The 17,946-nt window shown below is 36.3% G+C and overlaps 1 protein-coding gene across 5 annotated transcripts in view; it reads right to left on the reverse strand.

The window, feature by feature from the left end:
• The window catches only part of CCSER1 (coiled-coil serine rich protein 1), a 1,413,823-nt gene that overhangs the window by 18,180 nt on the left and 1,377,697 nt on the right, over positions 1–17,946 (reverse strand). The window lies entirely within an intron of this gene.

The raw sequence follows: 17,946 nt of genomic DNA on the forward strand, positions 1-17,946 counted from the left end.
TTGAGAACCCTTCATACTGCTTTCCTTAGTGGCCGCGCCAACCTGCAATCCCACCAGCAATATAAGAATGTTCTCTTTTTCATACCCATGCCAACACTTGTTATTTCTTATCTTTTGGATAGAAACCATTCTAACTCAAGTGAAAGGATATCTCATTGTGGTTTTCATTTGCAATTCTCTGATGACTAGTGATGTTAAGCACCTTTTCATGTATCTGTTGACCATTTGTATGTCCTCTTGGGAAAAATGTTTATTTGGTTCTTCTACCCATTTCTAATTGAGTTATTTGTTTTTTTTTATTTTGAGTTTTATGAGTTATTTATATTTTTCAGATACTAGCCCCTTATCAGATATATCATTTGAACACATATTGAACACATATCATTTGAACACAGATATATCAAAGAACACATAGTAGTTTGCTTTTTCATTTTGATGAATTCCTTCACTGTGCAGTACTTCCAGTTTGATGTATTACTGTATGTTTATCTTTGCTTTTGTATTCCTTGCCTGGGGAGACATATTAAAAATAAATTATTAATGATGTTCAGGAGTTTACTGCCTATGTTTTCTTCTAGGAGTTTTTCAATTCTAATAATAAGGTCTTTAATCTATTTTAGCTTATTTTTGTGTATAGTATAAGACAGTAATCCAGTTTATTCTTTTGCATATAGCTGTCCAGTTTTCCCAGCACTATTTATGAGAACACTTGTCTATTCTACATTGTATATTCTTGCTGCCTTTGTCATATATTATTTGACCATATCAGCATGAGTTTATTTCTGGGCTTTCTATTCTGTTTCATTAATCTAAGTGTCTGTTCTTGTGCCAGTACCATACCGTTTTGATTACTGTAGTTTTGTAGTATAGCTTGAGGTCATCGAGGGTAATGCCCCCAGCTTTGTTATTCTTTCTCAAGACTGCTTTAGCTATTTGGGTTTTTTTGTGTGTGGTTTCATATGAATTTCAGGATTATATGCTCAAATTCATTGAAAAAGGCCTTTGTATTTTGATAGGGATTGTACTGAATCTGTAAACTGCTTTGGGCAGGATGGCTATTTTGAAGATATTAATCTTCCTATTGATGAGCATGAAAAAGACTTCCATTTGTTGTGTCTTTAATTTCTCTCGTTAGTGTCTTATAGTTTTCAGAATACAGGTCTTCACCTCCTTGATTACGTTCATGCTAGGTATTTCATTCTTTTTGGGGCACTTGTCAATGGAGTCATTCTCCTGATTTCTCTTTCTGCTAGATCATTCTTAGTATATAGGAATGCCACAGATGTCTGTGTGTTAATTTTGTATCCTGCAATATTGCTAAACCTGGTTATTCTAATAGTTTTTTTGGTGGAGTCTTTAGTGTTTTCTATATATAGAATCATGTCATCTGCAAATAGTGACAGTTTTACTTCTTCCTTACTAATTTGTATGCCTTTTATCTCTTTATCTTGTCTGATTGCTGTGGCTAGGACTCCAGCACTATGTTGAATAAAAGTGGTGAGAGTGGACTTCCTTGTCTTGTTCCTGGTGTTAGGGGAGAAGCTTTCAGCTTTTCACTGTTGAGTATGATGTTAGCTGTGGGTTTGTTATATATGGCCTTTTTTGTGTTGAGGTACATTCCCTGTATACCCATTTTGTTGAGAGTTTTTAACATAAATGGATAATAAGTTTTATCAAATGCTTTTTCTGCATCTTTTGAGATAATCATATAGGTTTTATCCTTCCTTTTGTTAATGTGGTGTGTCACATAGATTGATTTACAAATATTGTGCCATTCTTGCATCCCTAGCAGAAATCCCATTTGGTCAAAATGGACGATCCTTTGGGTGTATTTTTTAATTTGGCTTGCTAATATTTTGTTGAAGATTTTTGCATCTGTGTTCATTAGGGATATTGGTCTACATTTTTTTTTGTAGTGTCTGTCTGATTTTGGTAGTAGAGTGATACTGGACTCATAGAATGAGTTTGGAAGTATTTCCTCTTCTACTTTTTGGAATGTTTTAAGAAGAATGGGTGGTAGCTGTTCTTTAAATGTTTGGTAGAATTAAGCTGTTAAGCCATCTGGTACTGGAGTTTTGTTTGTTAGGAGTTTATTGATTATCACTTCAATTTTGTTACTGGTAATTGGTGTTTGATTTTCTTCTTCTTCCTAGATCATACTTGGAAGGTTGTAATTTCTAGGATTTGCTCATAGCATTTAGGTTGTCTGATTTATTGGCATATAACTTTTCATAGAATTCTCTAATAATCATTTTTATTTCTGTGGTGTTAGTTGTAAATATTCCTTTTTAATTTCTGAATTTGTTTGTGTCCTTTCTCTTTTTTTTCTTAATATGTGTGTCTAGGGGTTTGTCTCTTTTGTGTATCTTCTTAAAGTGCCAGGTCTTGGTTTCATTGATTTTTTTTCTATTGTTTTATTTATTTTTGCTCTGATTTCTTATGTCCCTCCTCTACTAACTTTGGGTTTCACTTGTTCTTTTTCTAGTTTCTTTAATTGTGAGTTTGGACTGCTTGGGGTTGTTCTTGTTTCTTGAGGTAGGCCTGTGTTTTTATGTATTACCCTCTTAGAATCACTTTTGTGGTGTGCCACAAATTTTGGAATGTTGTATTTTTGTTATCATTTGTTTCCATGTATCATTTGATTTCTTTGATTTGCTCATTGAACAATTGATTATTCAGAAACATGTTGTTTAGCCTCCATGTTTTTGTGGGTTTTTACGAATTTTTTTTCATGTAATTTATTTCTACTTTCATATCATTGTGATCTTAAAAGATGCTTGATGCATTTTCTATCTTTTTGAATTTATTGAGGCTTTTTTTGTGCCCTAATATATGATCTACTCTGGAGAATGTTCTTTGTATACTTGAGAAAAATGTATATCCTGCTGCTTTTGGGTGGAATGTTCTGTAGATATCTGTGAAGTCGATCTCATCTAATGTATTGTTCAGTGCCTCTGTTTCTTTATTTTCTGTCTGGTTGATCTATTGGGGTGAGTGGTGTGTTAAAGTCTTCTAAAATGAATGCGTTGCATTCTATGTACCCCTTTAATTCTGTTTTACACATTTAGGTATTTGTTTTACATATTTAGGGACCCCTAGTTTGGGTGCATAAATATTTATAAAGGTTATATCCTCTTGCTGCACTGATTCCTTTATCATTATGTAATGTCCTTTGTCTCTTGTTATTGTCTTTGTTTTGAAATCCATTTTGTCTGATACAAGTACTGCTATTCCTGCTTTTTTTCTCCCTATTTGCATAGAATATCTTTTTCCATTCTTTTACTTTTAGTCTCTGTATGACTTTAGGTCTGAAATGAGTCACTTGAGGTAACATATAGATGTATGTTGTTTCTTTATCCATCTGCCACCGTCTGTCTTTTGATTGGTTCATTCAAACCATTTACATTTAAGGTAATTACTAATAGGTATGTATTTATTGCCATTTTATTAATTGTTTTCTGGTTGTTTTTATAGTTCCTCTCTGGTCCTTTCTTCCTTTCTTATACTCCTGTTATTTGATGTTTTTCTTTAGTGTTGTGAATGGACTTCCTTTTTTAAAAGTATTCTGTGTATCTATTATAGGTTTTAGTCTTGTGGTTACCATAAGGTTCATAGATAGTTTCCTAAATATATAACAGTCTATATTTGGTTGCTCTATTTTGAACAGTCTAAAAGTACTTCTTTTTTATTCTTACTCCTCCACACTTTATGTATTAGATGTCATAATCTGCATTTTTGTGTATCCTTTGATTTGGGGTACAGTTGATTTTACTATTTACTACTTTTTTTTTAACTTCATACTTGCTTAGTAATTAATTGGTCTACTACCTTTACTACATTTTATTTTCACTGATGAAAAATATTTAGGCATGAGAACATTTCCATCTATACAAGTCCCTTCAACATATTCTGCAAGGCTGGCTTATTGGGTGTGTATGCTTGTAATTTTCATTTATTTGGGAAACAGTCTCTTCTTCAATTCTGAATGATAACCTTGCTGGATAGATTATTTATTGAATCTCTTTGTCTCAATGCATTAAATCTCATGCCATCCCCTTCTAGCCTATAAAGTTTGTGCTCAGTAATCTGCTGATAGCCTGAAGGGATTTCCCTTATAAGTAATTTTTTGCCTCTCTCCAGCTGCTTACAATACCCTTTCTTTATCCTTAATCATTGTTGTTTTAATTATTATATGTCTTGGTGTTGTCTTCCTATGATTCCTTTTGTTAGGGTCTCTCTGTTCTTCCAGGATCCCGACTGGGGAAGTTTTCAGAAATTATTTCTTCAAGAGACTTCTTAATTCTTTGTTTCTCATTTCTCCTCTGGTACCCCTATTATGAGAATATTGTTTTGTTTGCAGTTGTCTCACAACTCTGTTAGCATTCTTTCATTCCTAGAGACTCTTTTTTCTCTTTTCCTCAGCCTCATTATTTTTCTGTTTTCTAATTTCCATTTCATTGACCGTCTCCTCTACTTGCAAAAATCTGTTATTTATTCCCTCCATTGTACTGTATTCTTCAGCTCTGAGTGGCTCTTTTTAAAAATCTTCTATATCCTTGTTGCAAAACTCCATGAAATCATCAATATTTTTCTGCAGATCATTGAGCATATTTATGACTATTGAAATCTTTATCAAGAAGATTGGTGATCTCTGTTTTACTAAGCCCTCTTTCTGGTGTCTTATCCTGTTCTTTTGATTAAAATATATTCCTCTGCCTCCTCATTCTGTCTCGGTTTCTGTGTTTCTTCCTTTGTATTACACAGATCTGTTATGCTCCTGGTCTAGAGAGTAATGACTTTATGAAGAAGACATCCAGTGATGCCCAGAAGCTCAAGAATCTGCTCACCTGTACCTGGTTCTCCTTTGTGGTGGAGCCCCAGTTGCTGTTGGTGGGCTGTGGGTGAAGCTGCCTTTCTGCCTGTCTGCTGGCAGTGGTTGTTCTCTGTCAGTAAAGGCCCATTGTGAACAGAGCAGCTGTGCTCCTGCCTGGATGTTGTGAGCAGGAATAGCTTTCTGCCTGTCTGCTGGCAGTGGCAGATCTAGACTTTCAGGGCTGGAAGCTCACCTCAGCCAGCCCTTTGTGAAGAATGCCTCAGTGCTCTCGTGGACAGAGCCACCTTCTGTTTGTCTGCAGTGATGGCAGTGCTTCTGGGCCAATGGGATGGGTGGGCAGGTGCACAGGGGAGTGAGGTGTGGGGCTGGGCCACCAGCTTGGAGCTGGCTTCCACAGGTACCTTCTCCAACAGGGGGCTGCTGGTCTGAGAGAGGGCCAGGTAAGCTGGAAAAGCCTCCTTCTACCTGCCAGGAACAAATTCTCCCTCTGCCTGCTTGGCAGCAGAGTCCAACCACTGCTGGTCAAAACAGAACAGGTGGGTGTGCCAGTGGGCAGAGAAACACCTCAGAGCTGAGCCACCAATGAAGGATATGAAGTGTTTATGGCTGGACCCCACAAGTACCCAACCAGTTGCGCTGAAGGAGGCCTGGGGAATTCTCGTCCACCTGCCTTTCTCCTGTGGAGCGAGCTCTACCCAACCCAACCTCCATATTCTGACACCCTTCCTGCTGCTACAAAATCTTTCATACTGCTGCCTCTGTGTTGCATCTAAGAAAGACTAATGGAGCAAGCCTGTCCTCCACAAGCAGCTATAGTCTCAGCCTCCTAGAATGCTCCAACTCTCCCTGGTGTCCAGCCTCATTAATCACCGAAGTCTGATGTGGATTAGTGTTCCCCTAGCAGATCGCCGGGGCCAGGTGTGTAGAGATCCTGAATGCTTATTCCCTCCCCACTCCATTCCTCTCCCTCCCACCTGTGTAATTCGATGAGGAAAGGGCTTGAATCTGATTGATTATGGCTCTGCCTCTTTACCCTTCTCTGTGTGGTCTCTTCTTCACCAGGTGTAGATGGTCTGTTCTGCAGTTTTCAGATAATTTTCAGGATTAGTTGTTTCCACTGTAGTTGCTTCTTTGGTTTGTAAGTGGGAGGAGGTTTTTGCCTTGCCATCCGACTCTTCCATCTTTTTTGCTGGATGTCCTCATATGCACTTTTTGAGAGATTTTATTATAAAGCTTTTTGTTGTCTAAGTTTTTAGCGTAAGTGAATAGTGGATTTTTTTCAAATGCTTTTTCAGCATCAATTGAGGTGATCACGTGATTTTTATCCTTCGTTTTGTTAACATGTATCACACTGATTGATGTGCAAATATGAACCTCTTTATACCCCTGTAATAAATCCCACTTGATTGTGGTGAATGATCCTTTTAATGTATTTTTGTATTTGGTCTCTGCTAAGATTTTGTTGAGGATTTTTGCATGTATGTTCATCATTAATATTGGCCTATAATTTTCTGATAGTGTCTTTGGATTTGGTTCATGGTGATGCTGGCCTTATAGAATGAATTTGGAAGCTTTTCTTCCTATTCAGTTTTTGAAATACTTTGAGAAGGATAGGTATAAACTATTCTTCAAATGTTTGCTAGAATTTCCTGTGAAGCAACCTCATCCTGGACTTTTGTTTGTTGGGAGTTTTTTGGCTACTGCTTCAATTTCATTACTAGTCTATTCATTCATAATTAGTCTATTTATATTTTCTATTTCTTCCTGGTTTAGTCTTGGGAGATTGTTTATTTCTAGGAATTTATTGATTTCTAGGTTGTCCAATTTGTTGGCATAAAATTTTTTATAGTAATCTCTCGTACTGATTTGTATTTCTATGATGTCAGTTGTAACTTCTCTATCATTTCTGATTTTATTTGAATCCTCTCTTTTTCCTGATGAGTCTAGTTAAAGGTTATCAGTTTTGTTTATCTTTTCAAAGAACCAGCTCTTAATTTCATTATTCCTTTGTATTTTGTTTTTGTCTCTATTTCATTTATTTCCACTCTGATCTCTATTATTTCCTTTCTTCTATTAACTTTGGCACTGTTTTTAATTCCCCCTCCTTCACTTTTTATGTATATTATGTTTTCTTTAACATGTTTTATTTAGTGATTTCCTTAACTAAATTTTAGAAGTAGTTTATTGTACTACTTTTGTCTTTTAACCGTCATACTAGCTTTTAAGCAGTTGGTCTATTACCTTTGCTATCTGTTTGCCTTTACCAGTGAAATTTTTCTTTTCATAATTTTTTGCTTTTCAGGATGGACTTTACTGTTTAAAAATGTCCCTTTACCATTTCTTGAAAGGTTGGTTCAGTGTTGGTGAACTGCTTTAACTTATGTTTATCTGAGGAGCTCTTTATCTCTCTTTCAATTCTGAAAGGCAACTTTGCCAGTTAGATTATTCTTTGTTATAAGTCTTACTCTTTCAATACTTTGAATATATCATGCCACTCCCTTCTGTCCTGTAGAGTTGCTGATAGCCTTATAGGGTTCCCTTGTAGGTAACTTACTGCTTTTTTCTCAAGAACTTTTAGAATCTGTCTTTGATCTTTCACATTTTAGTTAATATGTGTCTTACTGGGACCTCCTTGGGTCTTACTGGGTCTGTCTTTACTACCTGGACCTGGATATCTGTTTATCTGCCAAGGTTAGAGAAATATCCAGCTACTGTTTCTTTAGTTTTCCTCTCCTTTCTGTCTCTCTTCTCCTTCTGGGACTCCTACATTGCAAATATTAAGACATTTGATGGTGTCCCAGAGCTCCCTATTTCTATCCTTATTTCTTTCAATCTTTTTTCTTTCTGCTGTTCAGCTTGAGTATTTTTCTATGACTGTTTTTCCAGATCACTGATCTACTCTTCTGCATCCTCTGGTCTGCTGTTGATTCCCTCTAGAGCATTTCTTTATTTCATTATTGTATTCTTCATCTCTGATATGTTATTTTTAATGTTTTCTCTCTCACTGAAGTCCCCTTGAGCTTATCCATTCTCAGGTGTGGTGATCATTTTTATAACCATTGCTTTGAACTATATCAGGTAGATTGGTTCATTTATTGGTTAACTCTGTTTCATTTATTTCTTTATTCACTTTTGAAGTTTGTTCTGTTGTCCGGAGAATATTCCTCTGTATTCTCATTTTGTTTGACTTTCTATGCTTTATCCTATGAATTAGTAGAAAGGGCTGCATCTCCCCATCTTGAAAGATTGGCTTTGTGTGTAGGCAGGTACCCAGATAGACTATGTGTGCCTGGTGATTTTGACTGGTTTAAGGCCAAGTTCTCATGAGACAGGCGTGTCCTGGTTTCAGGGCTCTCGGGCATGGGCCGGAGGTTTCCTGTGTAGTTGCCAGCTGGGGCCACACTGGCTTGGAAAATTGTGTCAGAGTCACAGTCCAGGGAGCACCAAGGTGGGTAAAGTCTGGGTCCACTCTGTCAGGTCAACTGGGGATGCAGGCACTCTGACCAGGGGTCTTCTGGATAGGTACCTGCTGGAGCCACGCAAATGGGAGATGGGTACAGTCCAAGTATATCCTGACTGCGCAAACGATAAAGCCAGGCACGTAAGCAGTGTGGGCCGGGTAAACATGTGTCATGTGAGTACCACTTTGGTGGGACTGCTAGACCTTTGCCACGTGTGCTTGGGTGTGGACAGGGTCCAGGAGGCCACCTCTGTCACCTCTGGAGCTGAATTTTTCATACTGACCCTGCTCCTGTCTTCACTATTAATATGCATAGGGAATGTAAACAATGACACTTGGCCTTTTTCCATCTGCTGTAGCAATGTGCAGGAGTAACAAAAATGATGTAGCTCACCCTGTCCTTTCTGCACTAACAATGTGTGCAGAATATGAACAGTGTCACTCACCCTATTTAAGTTAACATTAGCAGTTTTGGAGGGAAGGGGAGTTTCATAGAGGTGCTCACTCTGTTCCCCTTTGTGCTAGCATTATCCCAGGTTAATTTAAACAATGACTCTTACCCTGCTTCTGTCTGCAAAGTGTCCACAGGGAATGGAAACAGCACTGTTAAACAGTACTTCTGGTCCTGGAGAAAGTTCCAAGTCTCCTGCTCTTTGGCAGTAGGGTTAAACTTTCCACCTGGTGGCTGTTTTGTGTGTGCCCCAGGGCAGGTGAGTTTGTGCCCTGGTAGCTCAGTAATATCGCTACCTACTGCAAGGCCAGGCTGGGGTTTGAGCTTCCTTGGTACCATATTTCCCTTTCTCCTGCTATTTTATACATAGTCCTTTTATCTCGTAGTACAGAAGGTGTTCGCTCAGGCCTCTGTTCTTCCTTGGGTTGAATTGCTCAGTGTGTAGGTGTAGATTTGGTGTGTATGTGGGAGGTGGGGCTCAGGCTTTATCTATGCTGCCACTTGGACCCACCTCCATAATACAAGCTTTTTGAAAAACCTCTTAAATGGTAACTCAACACATGTAGTACCAACACTGCATATAACTAAAATAAGAAAGGACAATTTGAAGGTATGAAAAAAATCTACACATGTACAGCATTATAAACTCCATTGAAAATGCAGCCTAGTTGAAAGCATTGATTGTAGATTCATCCTAATTTTAGTGGTTTTATTACATTAAAAATTATATCAAAACTGATACAAAATAGAAATTCAGTAATCATGCCAATGTGCATAGCCCAGTTTTCATTAAGGCAGTATGAGATTGATGATAGAAATAATGGGAGAGAGAAACAATATTTTAGTCACTGATTAATGAGTTTCACAATTTTTTCTGAACATTTTTTTTATGAACTGTATTGGTAATTGCCAAAAATGTTATCATGCAACAACTTCCTATGATGGTTTTTTGTGTAGATTATGACTTGCATGTGGTTATTTTATTTCAAATATATATTTTTCTGCAAATATTCTCCACTTAACAAAAAATATCATTTTGCAAGTAGAATTGTTCCTAAACAAACAGAAATACTTGAAACAATTTCCAATAGCTAGCTAGAAAAAACGGTGTTACATTAGAAATATTCCTAATATTAAATAGTAGTTTAACAAAAAGTTTACTAAAAATATCAACAGTATAACTTGAATTCACATGCAATAAAAATGAAATTATGTTCAAGTGAGTCAATATTATCATTAGAGTTCTTGGAAGAAGCTAAGTAGTAACTTATATATAACTAAATAACAGAAATACATACCTCCTGAATATGGCTTTTTACTAACGGGCCCCCTAGATCAAGAAAGATATGCAATACAAAATGCTGTATATTTTATTTTCAAGAATAGACACCTTGACACCTATACATTCTCATATCCAAACCAACTAAAATACGTTTCATAAGAGCAGAGACTTTGCCTGTCTTGTTTCATGATGAATACACTGCTACTAACATTGTCTGACATTACCAGTAACTCCTTAACATTTATACAGTCCTTAGAAGAATCTACTACCATGGTTCCTTTCCTTACTGACACAGGTTATTTAAAACGTAATGGTCTTTCCATTGATATTTTTCTCTCACTGATATTTTATTTCCTTTCTTGAAAGCACTGGGGAATGGTTTTTCCCAAGCAACATGCCAACTTTTCAGAGATATTTTTGTAGTTCAACCCCTCCTTCATTGCACCTTCCTCAATAAACAAGACATATTATGCAACTACAACATATACTCTGAGGAAATACAAACCTTTAATAACCAAAGAAACATGACATTATACCATTAGATATCAAAGCAACTGAGAAAACATCTAAGTACATTTTGTCAATACTGTAGAAAATGAATTGCAAGGGAGTTATTGTAGAGCAGCAGTTCTTAATCTTTTTCCCCATGTGTCCCAAGATGTATAGACACCCTGGCCTAAACTACTGCTGTGAAAATACTTCCATTAAAATATCCCTAATGCCTTTATCTCCCATATATGCAAATATGTTGGATTCAACATTGCAGAGAGTGGTCAGAATCTTCTCTAATTTATAAAAATAATAAATCTTTGTGCTATAGTAGTAGCAGCAACATTATTATTACTGTAATATAGACAACATCACTGTGACTGGACTAGTAACCTGAACATTGAGTAGGTCACCTCATTAGTGCAGAAAACAAATGGAGGCACTAGTTGAGGCAGCAGAATAAATGACAGAACAAACTCTATAATATATATATTAATTATTACAAATACATCAGTCCCTAAATCTAAAGGCAGAATAATAGAAACTTTCAATACTGTGATGTCAAGAAGCCATATCTATGTACTGTTAAATATGATTACATATATGAAAAGTATTTTAAGTAAAGCTATGTACATATATTGCTTACTGAGTAAAGTATTAAAATCTACAAATAAGTCTTAAATGTAAGTTTCCATTTTATTTACTGTATGTTTGTGTATATTAATAATTGTCTTAAATTGTTTTGTTGTCGTTTAATCCCAGTATAACCTAGATTGCATCCATTTTTTAACTTTTATTCTGCAAAAATATCCTTTTTTACCCCAAGTGTGGTCAAATTTTCTTCTAAAATACAAACCAGAGTACTTTTTCAATACCTTTAAATAATGGTGTATATTCAGTTTCTCTGTTGTGTTTTTAATCTAAACCTTGATTTTCTCTGTTATTTTCTTTTTAAGCAGTTAGCCCTGGAGACCATCATAAGGGTATTTTTAATACTTTTCTCTACTGATCTTTATAAACTCTCCTAAAGAAAGGTTAAATTAGTGGCATATTTTAGAGAAAAACTAAATGGATATGTTTTGTACATAGTCCTCTTCCCATTGAAGCACACACCTTTTAAGGAACCTCCCTCATCCTACTTTTTATAGGCTGAATTCTATAATGTTCCAAATGAACATTATAGAATCCATGGTAGTATCTACATAGGAAGAAACATACTCTTCAAAGAGACATAAAGAGCTTGAAAAACTCCGTCATATTACTTCCCAATCTAGTTTTAATGAGGTCCATATATGACTTAACAATGAACCTGTCAGAGTTTAGAGTTGTACAAAGTAATTAAAATTATGCCAAGGAAAGATTTATATTCTTGAAAAAAGCTTTATTTGCCATTATAAAATTCCAAGAAAGCCCTGAATCTTGGACAAAACAACACAAAGTTAATGATAAACAATAAAAATGCAGTAAGGTGGTGATTGTTCTCAAGACCTTGTGGTCTATCTGATACCTAAATGGTGAAAAGATCTAGGGTGGGAAGGAATTCTTAAATATACCAAATTCAAGGGAGCACATGTGTAATTTTAGAATTTTTGACAAATTACTAGAATGCAGACAAATTAAGATTTCATTTTTAGCTAAGATTCAGTGAATATTTACAATGTACGAAGATATGTGCTATGTTGCATGTGTTTTTACATATCAATCCCTATTAAAGGATGATAGTATACTCATTTCAATGATCAGGAAACTGAAACCCTTACACTTAAGTATTTGCCAGAATTCCAGGATTGGGATAGCAGAATGTAAATTGGATTCAGACATTTGTATTTCAGAACTCGAGCTCTAAACCAGGGGTTTCTCAACCTCAGCAGTGTTTAAGTTGGGATTATATAGTATCTTGTTGTATGGGGCTGCCTCAGGACACGTCAGGATGCTTATTAGTCGCATCCCTTGCATCTTTCTAAAGATGTCAGCAGTACCTGCATCCACATATGACAACCAAAAGTGGCATTTCGCAATATCCCCTGGAGGGCAAAGTTGCCTCCAGTTGAGAATCACTGGCTGAAGCTATTATTGTCTGGTTTAGGTAAGCATTAAAGTGGCCAATGCAGTGCCTCTCAAAAGAGAAAAGCAAAAACATAAACTGCTACCTTTAAAAAAAAATCATTTACAGTCATTAGGAGAATTAAGTTAAGCTTTTCTAATTTGTATTTTATTTTACAGACACATATAATGCTTATTATATATCAGATGTTCTTCTGGGTCCTTACAATTATTAATTTTTAAAATATTATCTATAAACAAGTGCAATGTACTAATAAACACCAGAGGCATTTATAAACATAAATCTTGTTCAACAACAGCAATAAAAACCAGTTACAGTGCAGAAAATCCAAACATTTCTTTATTCAGACTAACCAAGGAAGTATTTAGGTTCCTGTATGTTTTCATTATGCAGAACTTCATTCAGGGCTTTAGCAAAAGTCCTAAAAAATAATTTTTTCTCCACATATTGGAAATGGAGGAATGTTAATAGGATGTCATGAACTACCTAAAAAGCAAACAACTCTTCTGATTTTTCACTACGTAATACATTAATGTGAAGTAAACCAGTAGACCTGAAACGTGCCTCTTTTTCAGTGACAACCATTGAAGTGTTGGTATAAACTCAAACCATATTTATTAAAAATGACAGTCCTCCTGTCATCATTGAGGACTGGGACTTCTAAAACAGTTACAAATACCAAGATATCTGTGAAAGGTTTTGGCACATTGCTATATTTGTTTGTATTCTTAGATGTGGAATTTGTTTTCAGTGCTAAAGGATGTTTTGTTAAAGGTCTAAGAAACACTCTACCAATAAGAGATCGTTTACAGAAGCAGTAATTGCTTTGAAAGCAGAAAGCCTTGTAATAAGTTCAAGTAATAACCAAAAAGAAACATTCAGTGGTTCTGGCAGACAAGACCTAGTTTTTCACTGTGCACAAATTATCAAGAGGAAATTATCTAGAGTTAAATTATTTCTTCTGGCTCAATCTCACTCCCAAATTCTTTAGGGGATACTAAATCCTCCTGGTGAGCATTTAGGATTCAACCAGGATTAGAGAACATGCACAAGGTAACTAAGGTGGACGTAATAAGGTTGGCTAAAGTCAAAGTTCCCAAGAGTGAAAGGCCTTTCACTCTCCTCAGGAGAAAAGTGAAAGTATGCAACAGTTTTCCCCTAAGCCATGAGGCGCGTGCTTGACTGCTCTGTTTATAACTAGAGTAAATGAAAACGAATCGTGCGTGTTGTAATCCACTCAGTGTAATTCTCCTTACATAAAAGGTGATTTAAATGAGAATTTCAGACAATTACTGCTTATAATAGCAATAAGGGTGTATGATTAAGGACTCAATTCAGAAGAAAACTAAAAGTATGTTCTGTACAACTGATATTCCAGAAAAGTGTAATTTCTAAATGAAAAGGTTTAGGCTAAATGTATATACCCAAGGGAAGTGACTAGGAAATGATTTTTATGTGTTTGCACAGGAATGCATAGTAATAGACAATTTTTGTGGGTTTACTACAGCAACAATATGAAAAACGAGCGTTTTGTCTAGACACCCAGATGCCCAGTATCTAGCACATATTAGAAAGTGCAGTGTTTCTTGAATGAAAATAATATTAAAAAATAGTCATAAAAATCCTCATATTCACATGTCTTTTGTGTGAATTAGAAGGCTTTATAAGATAAAAATATTTTTGTATCCAATAAATGAACATACATATATATGCATGTGTGTGTACGTGTGTGTGTGTCTAGTAAAGATCTCACCTACTATTTATTCCTCTTGTTTTCTAGTACTTACTAACATGATTAAATCATGAGTAATTTTACCCTATAAGTTCTGCTAGGAGACTTCTAAAAGTAAGACATTATTTATTTACCTCATCTATGTCAATATGAGAAAGGAACTGCCCATTTGAACAGTGATTTTATGCTGTTAATTTGTTTTATACCAGTATAATGCACAGGAAGTCACTTTTAGGAATACATTTACTCACTGAATAAAAATAAAACATAATTAAATACATGGTATAATTTGGGAGTTACTGAAAATAAATGATGGCATCTTATCTATCACATACTTGAAATGTTATAAATTGCTTTCACATAAACTATCCCAATTTAACCTTATAAGTGTACATTAAAATTTATTCCAAATTCCTCATTTCCATTTACAGATGGGAAACTGAGGCTCTTATTACAGTTGGCTTATTCAAGGCAGTAATAAAAGGCTTTTGAATTCCAAGTCCTAAATACTATGCTATACCTTTATCTGTCAAAATTTTAAACTACCCTTCCCCAAATGTTTTTCTTGATACTAAATTCTCACCTTTGTATCAATTCCTTAGGTTTATTAAGTATTCATGGCTTACTAATTCTGGATTTAGTTTATTACACAAAATATCCTGAGGCTCCATTGAGACATTGCTCCCAGATAATGAAGTATAACATTATAAATGATTAGTCATTTAAACCTTTGTGTGAATCAGGTTATCAGATTATTGCTAAAGGAAACAGTTTGAAAGGAATCCTGGGAAGTAGAGGTATTCAGGAAGCATGGGTAATCCAGAAGGCAACTGGTAGATAAGAATGATGTTGAAGAAAAGGGAAGGAGGGTGTAGACAAACAGTATAACTGACTCCCCTGCCTCTGCCCCCTGGCCAGAATAACTGTCCAAGTTAGTGTGAAAAAAAAACTATTGGAACAAGGACACCTGATCACTGAGTGTCTCTGGACACTGATTCAGATCAGTTGACTAGATTCAGTGATCCATTTTTCACAATATTATTTCATTATTTCAATTTAAATATTTTGGTTCAGTTATATCCACATTTAAAAAATATTCAAGATACACTTCAAATGTGATTTTTAGGTTGCTAACTATTTTGTATTGCCTTTGGATGTATTTTTCCTGAGCAACATGCACACTTTAAGTAGACCAAATGTCATTTTTAAAAGATTCAGGAGACATACATAGGACAGTAGTATTAGAAATAAAAAAATTATAGTTTATGCTTGATGACATAATACTATTTAAAAGCCCTTCAAGGAATTTATAATATCAAAGGAATATTATAAATGGGTGACTATTAAAAATATTACAAAAGTATGCAGAATGCTCTGGAATTTGTGATGAAGTACTAATTTTTATCTACCAGTTGGTTTCTGAAATGCTTTCATATAGTATAAAAAAAGAATGACAGCAGGGAATGAATTTAGGTATAGAAAGAAGCATGGAATTTCAAAAATATATTATTTCACCATATAAAAAGAGTTCAGCCTTGGAGATAAGAGATTTATTTAATAATAGCAATTTTTTGAATAACCAACCATTTCTTTCCTACTTGGGATGAGTTTATGAGAGTTAGAAACAAGTAGTACAGAGTGTAAAAAGAAATTGTAAGGCTATTTTTAGTTCTTTAGAAAAGGTGCTTTATTAAAGCAAATCATTTTCTTTATAAATTCAGAGTAGCCTCAAAAAGTCTAACAAAGAGAAAACAGATGGGCCACCAGCTTAAAATCAGTCATCCTTAAAAAGATGTAAAATTGATTTTTAAATAGGAAAAAATCAACCAACCCCAAAATGTAATGTGAGATGAAACTACAAACTGCTAAGATCTAAAAAAAGTAAATTACTTTCATTAGAAAAATGATAATTTTTGTCATTAATTTCAAATATAACCTCTTGCACATTGAAAATATGAATAGTTTTATTTAACAATAAAGAACTCAAGATGCAGTAGAGACTGTAAAGTTAATGCAGTTTAACTACTTGATTTTATAAAGTAACTGTGGCTGGAGTTCATAAGTGACTTACTAGCACAACCATTTACAGATTTCCCAAAGCATTGCTTAATGTTACCATGCAGAGCACAGTAACTTGATTATAATACATAGATACAAGATACTCATTTAATGTAAGAAAAATAGGGCAAAAGGATTTGCATAGGAATATTTAATTAGATGTTCCAGGCATTATGCTGTATATCAGCAACACTCATGAACTATGGACATGTAGATAGTGTTGTACTTGTTAAGTTAGTGGGCTAAAATGGATGGATAAATAGAAAAATTCTTACAGTTGTATAAGGAAAGTAGTTTATGAGGTCAAGAAGTAAGCATATGATATTAGAGATTATGTATGTCTGTACTGACTTTGCAAGCTGTGTTCTGCTATAATAGGCTATTGGCTATTTAAGGAGTTCAGAATTTTAAACCAAATGAAGATCTGTTGAAGTTTATGAAGATGTAAATGACATGACAAAGTAGTATTTTAGGAAAGTTAATTGAATTATTAAAAATGAATCAGGAGGATTATGGGAAGATGGTGGCGTGAGTAGTTCAGTGGAAATCTCCTCCCCAAAACATATATATTTATGAAAATACAGTAAGTACAACTATTCTTAAAAGGGACACCAGTGGATGCACTACAACAGCCAGGATACATCTACATTTATGAGAACTCAACATCACAGAAGGGGGTAAGATACAAGCCGCAGCCAGGTGGGACTCAAACACTTCCCAACCCCAGAACCCAGCGGGAAGAAAGGAGTCAGAACAGGGAGGAAGGGAAAGCCCAGGACTGCTAAACAACCAGCTCTAGAAATCCACGCCTGAAAGGCAGATACAAGGTGCACGGGGTGCTGGATATTAGAGAAATGGAAAAGCAAAACCTGTGGGCAGGTTCCCGCAACTGGTGCCCCTGAGACAAAAGAAAAGCTAGTGCCTTCTGCAGGTCTTAAAGAGACAGGGACCCCAAAGCTGGATGAAGTCCCCCTGGCACACTTAGCCAGCAGCTGGGAATCCCAGATAACTTTAGGTGCCCTAAACCCCAGGGAGGCAGTGCAGCTCTGAAGCCCCTCACAGCACTAAGCAGCCTGCCAGTTGCTCCTCCAACTGGCACGGACCCCAACACACCGGCCCAGTAGTGGGAGAGTGGCACTGCGCGAGGGGCGGCAGCGCTGGAAGGGACTGGGAGCAGATTGCATGCACTGGCAGTGCCAGAGGGGACCAGGAGAGGCTCGTGCAAGACCACAGCAGCTGCGATCCAACAGCCCAGGTGCGGCTCACGCACGCTGGCAGCAGTGGCACCATAGGAGCCTGGGAGAGGCCAACGCACACCTGCAGCAGTGCCAGAGGAAGAAGCCGCGCACCCAGCAGCCAACCGGAATCCCAGTCTGATGCACAGCCACCCAGGCCAGACCCAAAGGCCGCTGCTGGCACACAGCTGCACAGCAGTGGCGCCTCTATTGTGGAGGAGGGCACCTGGTGTGCCTGCCACTCCCTGCAGGACTCCAGGCTGCTCTGATGGAGACCCTTCCCACAGCAGCTTAGGGGATTAACCTGGTGGCTGCTCCAGGAATGCGGGTAACCAACACA

This window comes from Manis javanica, chromosome 5, assembly GCF_040802235.1.
Source record: "Manis javanica isolate MJ-LG chromosome 5, MJ_LKY, whole genome shotgun sequence".
NCBI classification, from domain to species: Eukaryota; Metazoa; Chordata; class Mammalia; order Pholidota; family Manidae; genus Manis; species Manis javanica.